Source organism: Malaclemys terrapin, chromosome 3, assembly GCF_027887155.1.
Source record: "Malaclemys terrapin pileata isolate rMalTer1 chromosome 3, rMalTer1.hap1, whole genome shotgun sequence".
NCBI lineage: Eukaryota > Metazoa > Chordata > Testudines > Emydidae > Malaclemys > Malaclemys terrapin.
Window position 1 is genome coordinate 141305381 of NC_071507.1, and position 11945 is coordinate 141317325.

Sequence of the window (11945 nt, forward strand, 5' to 3'; positions counted from 1 at the left end):
GGCCGGCTCAGCGGTCGGAGCTGCCCCCCAAGCCAGGCGGGGGGGGGGGGGGGACGCGCAGGCTCCGCGCGTCTGCCTCTCCATGATGGTGCCAGGAGACACCCCCGTCCCCCGCCGCCCACTGTGTATTTCCATCCTCCATGTCCTCAGTCCCCTCACCCCCCCTCACTCCCTTCCCCTGTCCCTTGTTCTCCACCTGGCACCCCAAAAACATCCCCACCCTTCTCTACCCTTCCCTCCTGGCTGGGCACCCCCTACCAGAGCCTCCTTCTCTGCCTCCTTTCCATTGTACCTCACTCCCAGACATCTCTTCTGTCTCACAGCACCCAAGCAATGCCACCTTTGCTGCCCCTTCTCCCCAGGCAGCCGCCCAGATCCGCTGGCCATCGGACTGTCACAGCATCCGGAGCAGCCCTCCTTCTCAGTCCCACCCTAACATGTAGGAGGCAGAGTCTACTCAGATTTAAATTAGTCCAAATGAGAGCAGACTCTGGCCCATGATGCCCAAATACTAATTTGTATGTACATCTATGGCATCAATCCCGTATTTGTGTGCATGGACCTCAAAGCCCTGCTTTCTGAAAATGTGGACCACAAACTTTGTGCTGCCTGAATGTTGAGGACACTCATTACAGATAGGCCTCAGTAACACAATCTGTATATGGAATTAAACCCATAGAGCACTTCCCCAAACTTCAGGAGGAAAAGAGTTTGTATTCATTGTTCTGTTTCAGGCCTATTCCTAATAGAAATACTTACAATAGTATCTTACCTTTCGATAGCACCTGTCAACCCAAAGTATCCCAAAGCTCTTTTCAAGCTACATACATGCAGCCCTGCTGAAATGCAGCCACATCTGGGGTAGAAAGATGACAGCTATATAGATAGCAGGTGTGCAAAACAACAGTTCTGAAGGAGAACAGGGATTTTGGCCAACTAGTACCCAATGCAGATCTTAACATCACAGGCCACAATGAACACGTGTCCCTAGTGCTCTGGTCTTTACACTGAATAGAGTCCAGCTCAAGGTCTCTGTCCTGATGCTCAAAACCTTGTCTGGAATTGGCCCAAGCTACTTTTAAAAAAGGGTGTCTCCCTCAGCAACCAGGACCTCCATTGACATGTGTGTTCCGCTGGAATGATGAAACTCAAACAATAGGAGGCTTATGAGTGCAGGAGATAGAACTCTCAAAGAAGCTGGACCAAGACTAGGGTATTAACTCTTGCAAGAGACAAAAATGAGCAGAGATCACATCCCTTTCAGAATTAAATGCTAATCTTATTTCAATTTAGCTTTCCCCCAATAATTTCTTCCCACACATATAGATACACAAAACACCCATTCACTCACACGCACAAACATAAACAAGCAAACAAACAAAATTCCTAAAAAGCAACAGATGGTCCTGTGGCATCTTAAAGGTGCCACAGGACCCTCTGTTGCTTTTTACAGATTCAGACTAACACGGCTACCCCTCTGATACTTAACAAAATTCCTGTGAACTGATGACGCTATTTATCCTATGGGCTGGGAGGGAAGGAAGGAAGGAAGGAAGGAAGGAAGGAAGGAAGAGAGCTTATTACTTTTTAAAAATACATGGTAGGCTCTCATTTACTATAGTGATGGGGACAGGAATTTCACTCTGGGGAGTTTAGAGCACTGCCAGATTTTGATTTGATTAGTGGAGTGGCATTGCCTATTCCATCAAATGCATAAGACTTTCAAAGTTTATATCAGAGAGAGAAAGTGGGTAGGTAACATATTTTATTGGACCAACTTCTGTTGGTGAGAGAGATAAAGTTTCGAGCCACATGGAGTTCTTCTTCAGGTCGGGGAAAGAGTAGAGTGGTCCCTTAGAATATGCACTAACTACTTATGCTAAACAATATGTTCCACCTTACATTTAGCTGTGACACTCGGAGTACTTTTCCCAGACCTGAAGAAGAGCTCCGAGTGGCTCAGAAGCTGTCTCTCTCACCTATAGAAGTTGGTGCAATAAAAGATATTACCTCATCCACCTTGACTTTCTAATATACTGGGACTAACACAGCTACAACAATGCTGCATACAAAGTTTATATTGTCAGAATGATAAGGATATATTCTATAGCTTCAAGTCCCACCCAGTGGAACTTTTAAAACTAGATTGGGAAAACGTAACTAAATGTGAAATAAGGAATAATCCTCTGGAGGCAGTGAAATGATAAATTAGATGAATTAATAGGTCTTCTCCCACTCTACATTTTGATTCTTTCATCCTTTCAAAGCACTTTACAATATAGTGCCAATGCAATGCACCTCTGGTGTGGAGGACAGAAAACAACTGGTGCATAGAACAAATGACAATTTTGAGATGGTGGCAAGGAAAACCACTGCTATCACATAAGTGGATTTTTAATGTCCACACAGAGTAAACAGGAGCTCAGTTTTTAAGATCTTACCAAAACCCCTAGATTTTTTTAAAATGGACACAGTAAACTGCAGAGAACTAGTGGGTGGCTAGTTAGCATGCTTTATGTCAATATTATTCTTTAGTATGGAAGTTTATTCCATTTCTGCACTGCACCCCCACAAATATTGAGTGTCCATCCTCTCCATAAACTTGTGTCTAACTATTCCCCATGCTGTCTCTTCTTTTCCTAATCCTCCTTATTTTTCATCTCTTCCAGATGGGACACCATTTGAAAGTTATAAATGAGGACATAATGGAATTAAAATAAGACCACGTAATGCCAATGAAATATACAGACCTAGGAAAGCTTTTTGAAGGGACCAAGAAAAACGCTAAATATTTTGCTCAAAAATAGAGGGTGTCCCTCCTAAGTAAGGTCACTGTGCAAGAACCTGCTCTCCTCACTCCCTTTACGCACTTGCTAGTGACTCCATGGAGGAGCACAGTGGATTGCCAAGTAGTGGGTTTGCCACACATACCTGTACTGCTCTCATGGCTGGTTGCATCCTGGGCTGCCCCAACAGGAAAGGGGCTGGCAAATTAACATCTTTGAAAGATTTCAGAGTAACAGCCGTGTTAGTCTGTATCCGCAAAAAGAAGAACAGGAGTACTTGTGGCACCTTAGAGACTAACAAATTTATTAGAGCATAAGCTTTCGTGGACTACAGCCCACTTCTTCGGATGCATATAGAATGGAACATATATTGAGGAGATATATATACACACATACAGAGAGCATAAACAGGTGGGAGTTGTCTTACCAACTCTGAGAGGCCAATTAATTAAGAGAAAAAAAACTTTTGAAGTGATAATCAAGCTAGCCCAGTACAGACAGTTTGATAATAAGTGGGAGAGTACTTACAAGGGGAGATAGAGTCAATGTTTGTAATGGCTCAGCCATTCCCAGTCCTTATTCAAACCGGAGTTGAAACTTCAAAAACAAAGAGAGACTGCTGAGCTAGAATTGATATGCAAACTAGACACAATCAACTCCGGTTTGAATAAGGACTGGGAATGGCTGAGCCATTACAAACATTGACTCTATCTCCCCTTGTAAGTACTCTCACACTTACTATCAAACTGTCTGTACCGGGCTAGCTTGATTATCACTTCAAAAGTTTTTTTTCTCTTAATTAATTGGCCTCTCAGAGTTGGTAAGACAACTCCCACCTGTTTATGCTCTCTGTATGTGTGTATATGTATCTCCTCAATATATGTTCCATTCTATATGCATCCGAAGAAGTGGGCTGTAGTCCACGAAAGCTTATGCTCTAATAAATTTGTTAGTCTCTAAGGTGCCACAAGTACTCCTGTTTATCTTTGAAAGAGATTGCAACTGCTTCCTCACTTCTCCATCGCCAGGACAGTAACAAAAGCATTTCTGCAGTGGATTGGGTGTTTGGAAGCTTTCTTCCAGGCTCTGCTCTTATCACTGGCACCATACCTCACTTAATACTTTCTCTCTCCCCAGCCAGTTATAGGAAGGGGAAAGTAGTCTTCCTGGGCCCATAGCAGCCACCACCACCCCAGGATCATAGGACCAGCAGTTACATGAGTGGTCAGAGTTGTATTTTCCTTACAGGTGCCCACATGGGTGTTGAGGGGGAGAGATGCACCCCAGGTAAAGTTGACACCTTCAGGAAGTACAAGGCTTGTGAAGTGTTATAAATATCCCTATCTTCATTAGTGCTCTTGGTTAGCGCTCAGGCTGTATTTGACAGACCTATTTAGCCACATAATGCAAAGTAGTTTCTTGCTTATTTTATTACTCTTATTGCCACTATTAGAGGAGGGAACAAAAACTATTTGTATTTTTACCATAAATCCTCACTCATTCACATAAAGAGTACAACAAACATGGATGTTTCACAGAGTTTCTTTAGCTAATCATTGGTGTTTTCATAGTTTTGTAACTGCACATAACCAAAACACACACACCACTAAAATGGACTGTCAACATGTCTGTTTTATTCACAATGATAAACTTGGTGGCTTTAAATGCAAGAAAGATGCTTGATTCTTTCAGAAAATGTGAATTCCATGCCATGTTGTCTTCTGTGACAGAGTGCTTGAGGTCAATAGTATTTCTTGATTCACTGGGCATGAGCCAATGAATAATTCCCTAAGTTTTATTTAATAGAAACTTCCTGCAGCAGGAGCTGATGTCAGAAGGTCAGCACATCTGTAGTGGGTGGGTAGGGGGGAACACATTGAAAAACACCTCTTCCTATTTAATTCCTATGCATAGATAATGCCATGCTTCTTCCATTAAGTAAGAATTGTTGCCAAATTAATGTTTTCAACATTCATTTGGATCAATAGCAGAGCAGATTTTCTTTATTATGATTATTGTTTGGAAATCTGCAATCATGTCCTCAACATATTTGTACTCTCGCCTGTAAAATAAGTTATTTCAAATAAATTTCAGTACTTTACAGTAATGTGAAAAAAGTAACATACAAAGATATTAGATCATAATCAGACCTGGGATAAGCATATGCAATTCTGCTGAAGTTTGAGTAGTTGTATCTACTTACTTCAACATCTGAATTTAGCCCTCAGTATCTATCAACAGGGGACCAAACACTAGAATAAACTTAAACTAGGAGAATTAGTGGGATATCTCATGTGGGACCTGTGGTACTGATGACTGTGCCTTTAAGGGCTGAGCTTCCCAGAGTGTGGGTGGATGCTGTGAAACTCTTGTTGTTACACACAGCCAATTAAAACTGGACAGAGCCATTTTATACTGGACTCAAATGAACAGCAACATATAGGAAGCTGTTAAGGCTTGTTACATATGCTAAAAATACAGGCCTAGTAAAGTGAAAGAGACCACGCTGTTGGCACAGGAAAAATTAGCCCTCTGGAGCAAAGCAGGCATAGATTTGTTTATGTTGGCTAGAAAAAACTATGTATTTGTCCTAAACTATTATTCTCACTTTCCTGAGATAGTCCTACTAGAAGATACTATATCTAAATAGGTGATTGTGCCTATCAAATCTGTTTTTGCTAGTATATGGTATACCTGACATAGTAGTATCAGTCAATGGGGCACAGTTTAGTGGGCATTAGTTTAAGCATTTTGTAGTGAAGTACAGGTTTAGACATGTAACCACTAGTCTCCATTATCCCCAATCCAATGAGTTGGTGGGAAACAGTATCAAAATAATAAAGCACCTACTGAAAAAAGCTGTGGAGTCAGACTGATCTGTATTTAGCACTGTTAAATTACAGAATAACATCAATGAAGCAGGGGTTGTTACCTGATGAAATTTTGTTGGACAGAAAATGAAAAACAAGAACATCTGCACTGTTAGAAACTGATGTCAGTCTCTGGGGACTTGCAGCTGTATAGAAACAGATAAAGCAAAACAAAACAAAAATCAATATGATTTGAGGTCCTGGCAGCTGCCACCACTTCATGAAAATGATGATGAGTGTCTCTATGTTGGGAAACAATGGTCGCAATCAACAGTGGGGTCACAAGAGGTAGGTTGCCCTTCAGTCATTTGAGGTTTTCACCTTAGGTGGATATATACTATGGTGACACCTTCTCCAAATCCCAAAAAGGAGGACGATACCAGGCACTGGACCTGCCTTTTTGCCCAAAGAGTCTCAAAGAGGCAACAACTACAGCAGATTGAGACAACAGAGCCCCAGGACATAAAACAACCAGAACAAATGAGGCAAAAGGGCAGAAAAGGGCAACAAAAATGATTAGGGGTATGGAACAAACTGAATGAGGAGAGATTAATAAGACTGGGACTTTTCAGCTTGGAAAAGAGATGGCTAAGGGGAGATATGATTGAGGTCTATAAAATCATGACTGGTGTAGAGAAAGGAAGTGTTGTTTACTACTGCTCATAACACAAGAACTAGGGATCACCAAATGAAATTAATAGGCAGCAGGTTTAAAAAAAATAAAAGGAAGTATTTCTTCACACAACACACTGTCAACCTGTGGAACTTCTTGCCAGACGATGTTGTGAAGGTCAAGACCATAACAGGGTTAAAAAACCAAACTAGATAAATTTATGAAGGATAGGTCCATCAATGGTTATCAGTCAGGATGGGCGGGGATGGTGTCCCTAGCCTCTGTTTGCCAGAAGCTGGGAATGAGCAACAGGGGATGGATCACTGGATGATTACCTGTTGTGTTCATTCCCTCTGGGGTACCTGGCACTGGCCACTGTCGGAAGACAGGATACTGGGCTAGATGGACCTTTGGTCTGACACAGTAGGGCCATTCTTATCTTCTTAAGTGGATTTGCCACTTTCTGACAGCAGTAGTTCTGAGGTTACAGGGGAGCACTGCAGGTCCAAATGAGCATAAAGGGCACCTCAATGACTAACTGAATGTTATTAGTAAGTTTAGTTATTAGATTATTTATAAGTATTTGTAAATGCATGTTATATTAATGTTGGTTCTCTAAGTGTTATTGTTAATAAGTTTTAGCTAGGAAAGAAAGATGTGATGGTGCGGCCTGTGCCTTTAAGGACTGAGCTTCCCAGACATAGAGTCTGGGCAAGGCACTGCCTGAAGCTCTTGTTGTTATGCACAGCCAGCTGAAACTGGACACAGAATAAAGCAGAGCTCTTGCACACTCTGTAAGCATTGCGTGGCCACAGAACACCTCAGGACACAGTCTTAGTTCCATCCCCAAGTCAAGGGGAATTTTTCAGTTGACTTCAATGGGAGCGAGAATTGGCCGCTTGTCATTGGACTTCCTCTCTTTACATATGTTACCACAGCTGAGACTCAGACAGGTCAGTAGGCTTTATCAAGAGAGCTAAATGGAAATCTCCCCCAAGCCACTAAAAACATGGGCTAAGCTTTTCTCAGCTGGAAATTGCTCTACTTATTTTACAGATCCATAAGTAGTTAATGAACACACTGTTGGCAGCATTGCAGAAAAAAGTATCTGAGATTCTGCTCAGATTCCCTCTCATGGGAGAGCAGTTCTGTTCCTTCTGCAGTTTACATCCAAATCCTAACATACTCAGCCCTGCAGTGCATTTTTTTGTCTTATGTATGGTGGTTGTCATTTAAAAAAAATCAGAAGTCGGTACACTGTGGTATATGAGATACTACAGTTATTTCCTGTAGTGAGAACAGGAAGAAAACATGTTTCAGAGTAGCAGCCGTGTTAGTCTATATCCGCAAAAAGAAGAACAGGAGTACTTGTGGCACCTTAGAGACTAACAAATTTATTAGAGCATAAGCTTTCGTGGACTACACCCCACTTCTTCGGATGCATCCGAAGAAGTGGGGTGTAGTCCACGAAAGCTTATGCTCTAATACATTTGTTAGTCTCTAAGGTGCCACAAGTACTCCTGTTCTTCTTTTTGAAGAAAACATGGTATCTCTTGCCTGTCACCATATAGTAATTGTTGGTAAGCAATGATTCTTTAATGGTGACCAAAATATCATACCCTGCCCAAGACATCACAAAACCAAAAATACAAATTTGTTATTTCTGAACAGCAATAATCAGACTGTAGATAAAACTCAGGGAAACTTTTCAAATAGTAAAGCCCCATTCATGTGACTAAAACCAGCATGTAGCACCTCATCTGATGTGAAAAAGTCAGGTACTGTCTTCTCTCCTGCTCTAGTCTGACAGCTACCTGCTTGACCTTCCACAGATGGATACAGTTTTTTAGGGTATGTCTACACTACGGGATTAATCCGAATTTACAGAATTCGAATTTTGGAAACAGATTGTATAAAGTCGAATGTATGCGGCCACACTAAGCACATTAATTCGGCGGTATGCGTCCATGTACTGGGGCTAGCGTCGATTTCCGGAGCATTGCACTGTGGGTAGTTATCCCATAGTTCCTGTAGTCTCCCCCACCCATTGGAATTCTGGGTTGAGATCCCAGTGCCTGATGGGGCAAAAAACATTGTCGCAGGTGGTTCTGGGTACAGCCTCACCCCCCCTCCATGAAAGCAATGGCAGACAACCGTTTTGCACCTTTTTTCCTGGGTGAACACAGCAGACGCCATACCACGGCAAGCATGGAGCCCGCTCAGCTCAAGACAGCAGTCATGAACATTGTAAACACCTTGCGCATTATCGTGCAGTTTATGCTGAACCAGGACCAGAAAAACAAGGCAAGGAGGAGGCAGCAACGGCAGTGCGGTGACGAGAGTGATGAGGACATGGACACGGACACAGAATTCTCTCAAACCGTGGGTCCCGGTGCTTTGGAGATCATGTTGTTGATGGGGCAGGTTCTATCCATGGAACGCTGATTCTGGGCCCGGGAAACAAGCACAGACTGGTGGGACTGCATAGTGTTGCAGGTGTGGGACGATTCCCGGTGGCTGCGAAACTTTCGCATGCGTAAGGGCACTTTCATGGAACTTTGTGACTTGCTTTCCCCTGCCCTGAAGCGCCAGAATACCAGGATGAGAGCAGCCCTCACAGTTGAGAAGTGAGTGGCGATAGCCCTGTGGAAGCTTGCAACGCCAGACAGCTACCGGTCAGTCGGGAATCAATTTGGAGTGGGCAAATCTACTGTGGGGGCTGCTGTCATGCAAGTAGCCAAAGCAATCATTGAGCTGCTGCTACGAAAGGTAGTGACTCTGGGAAATGTGCAGGTCATAGTGGATGGCTTTGCTGCAATGGGATTCCCTAACTGTGGTGGAGCGATAGATGGAACCCATATCCCTATCTTGGCACCGGAGCACCAGGGTACCCAGTACATAAACCTCAAGGGTTACTTTTCAATGGTGCTGGAAGCACTGGTGGATCACAGGGGACGTTTCACCAACATCAACGTGGGCTGGCCGGGAAGGGTTCATGACTCTAGCGTCTTCAGGCACACTACTTTTTTAAACGGCTGCAGCAAGGGACTTACTTCCCAGACCAGAAAATAACTGTTGGGGATGTTGAAATGCCTATAGTTATCCTTGGGGACCCAGCCTACCCCTTAATGCCATGGCTCATGAAGCCATACACAGGCAGCCTGGACAGGAGTCATGAGCTGTTCAACTACAGGCTGAGCAAGTGCAGAATGGTGGTAGAATGTGCATTTGGCCATTTAAAAGGTCGCTGGCGCACGTTACTGACTCGCTCAGACCTCAGCCAAACCAATATCCCCATTGTTATTGCTGCTTGCTGTGTGCTCCACAATCTCTGTGAAAGTAAGGGGGAGACCTTTATGGCGGGGTGGGAGGCTGAGGCAAATCGCCTGGCTGCTGATTACGTGCAGCCAGACACCAGGGCGATTAGAAGAGCATACCAGGAAGCGCGGCACATCAGAGAAGCTTTGAAAACCAGTTTCATGACTGGCCAGGCTACCGTGTGAAAGTTCTGTTTGTTTCTCCTTGATGAAAACCCGCCCCCTTTATTGACTCATTCTCTGTAAGCAACCCACCCTCCCCCTTCGATCACAGCTTGCTTTCAAACCAAATAAAGTCACTATTGTTTAAAAATCGAGTATTCTTTATTAATTGATTATAAAAAGAGGGAGAGAACTGACAAGGTAGCCTGGGTGGGGTTTGGGAGGAGGATCGGAGGGAAGGAAAAGGCCACTAAAAAAGGTTAAAATAATGACAGCCTTTTGCTTGGGCTGTCCACTGGGGTGGAATGGGAGGGTGCACGGAGCCTCTACCCTCCCACCCCCCGCGTTCTTACACGTATGGGTGAGGAGGCTATGGAACATGGTGAGGGGGGAGGGGGTTATACAGGGGCTGTAGCGCCAGTCTGTGATCCTGCTGCTGTTCCTGAAGCTCCACCAGATGCCGGAGCATGTCTGTTTGCTCACGCAGCAGCCCCAGCATTGCATCCTGCCTCCTCTGATCTTCCTGCCGCCACCTCTCATCTCGAGCGTCTCTCCTCTCCTCACATTGTTCCCTCATGTCCTCACATTGGTCCCTCCTGTCCTCACATTCACTGGCATCTTTCCTATACTTTGAAACCGTGTCCTTCCACTCATTCAGATGAGCTCTTTCATTGCGGGTGGATTCCAGGATTTCCACGAACATCTCGTCTTGCGTCCTCTTTTTCCGACACCTTATCTGAGATAGCCTTCGGGACAGAGGAGGGAGGCGTGAAAAATTTGTAGCTGCTGGAGGGAGGGAAAAAAGGAGAGAATTTTTTTAAAAGATATATTTTACAGAACAATGCTTATACTCTTTCACTGTGAACAACACTATTCACATTACATAGCACATGTGATTTCTGTACAAGGTCGCATTTTGCCTCTTAATATTGAGTGCCTGTGGCTTTGCTGCTAGAGATCACAGACGCAGGTCCAGGCAACAGAATTCGGCTTGCATGCGGCCATGGTAAGGCATTGTCTTTCGACTTCTGCGCCCTCCTTTCCCACATACCAAGCAAAGCCCGTTGAGTGCTGCGGTTTTCCTGTTAACCTTCAGCAGCAGAAAACAAACTACCACCCCCCATCCAATTCTCTGGGATGATCGCTTTATCCCTCCCCCCACCGCGTGGCTGGTATCAGGGAAGATCCCTGCTAGCCACACGTGAAAAGCTCAGCACCAATCCCCCCACCTCCTGCGCTTGTCTTACTACAGGGAAGGATTTCTTTTCAGCCACAGGCAAACAGCCCAGTAGGAACGGCCACCTCTGTCCCATATTTCAACCAGGTTACCATGAACGATATCACTCTCCTGAGGATAACACAGCGAGATAAAGAACGGATGTTGCTTGTATGCCAGCAAACACCGGGACCATACACTGCCAGGCTTTGTCATGCAATGATACCAGATTACTTGCTACTAGCATGGCGTGGTCAAGTGTCCTACCATGGAGGACAGAATAAGGCTGCACTGCCCAGAAACCTTCTGCAAAGGCTTTTGGAGTATCTCCAGGAGAGCTTCATGGAGATGTCCCTGGAGGATTTCCGCTCCATCCCCAGACACATTAACAGATTTTTCCAGTAGCTGTACTGGCCGCGAATGCCTCCCAAGTCGTCAGGGCAAATTAATCATTAAAAAACGCTTGCTTTTAAACCATGTTTTATATTTTAAAAGGTAAACTCACCTGAGGTCCCTTCCATGGGGTCATGGTCTTGGGTACTGGCTTGGGAGGCTTGGGACGGTACTTCACACAGGCTGAGAAAAAGATCCTGGCTGTTGGGGAGAACGGAGTGCTGTGTGCTCTCCGCAAGCTCGTCCTCCTCCTCCTCTTCCCCGTCCGCAGAATCCTCACGTGTGGCTGATGAGATTACCCCCCTCGGAATCCACGGTCAGAGGTAGGGTAATGGTGACGGCCCCCCCTAGAATTGCATGCAGCTCAGCGTAGAAGCGGCATGTCTGTGGCTCTGACCCGGAGCGACCATTTGCCTCCTTTGTTTTCTGATAGGCTTGTCTGAGCTCCTTGACTGTCATGCGGTACTGTAGTGAGTCCCTATTGTGGCCTCTCTCCATCATGCCCTTGAAGATTTTTTCAAAAGTTTTGGCATTTCGTCTATTCCAGAGGTTCCCAAACTTATTTGGCCTACCGCCCCCTTTTCAGAA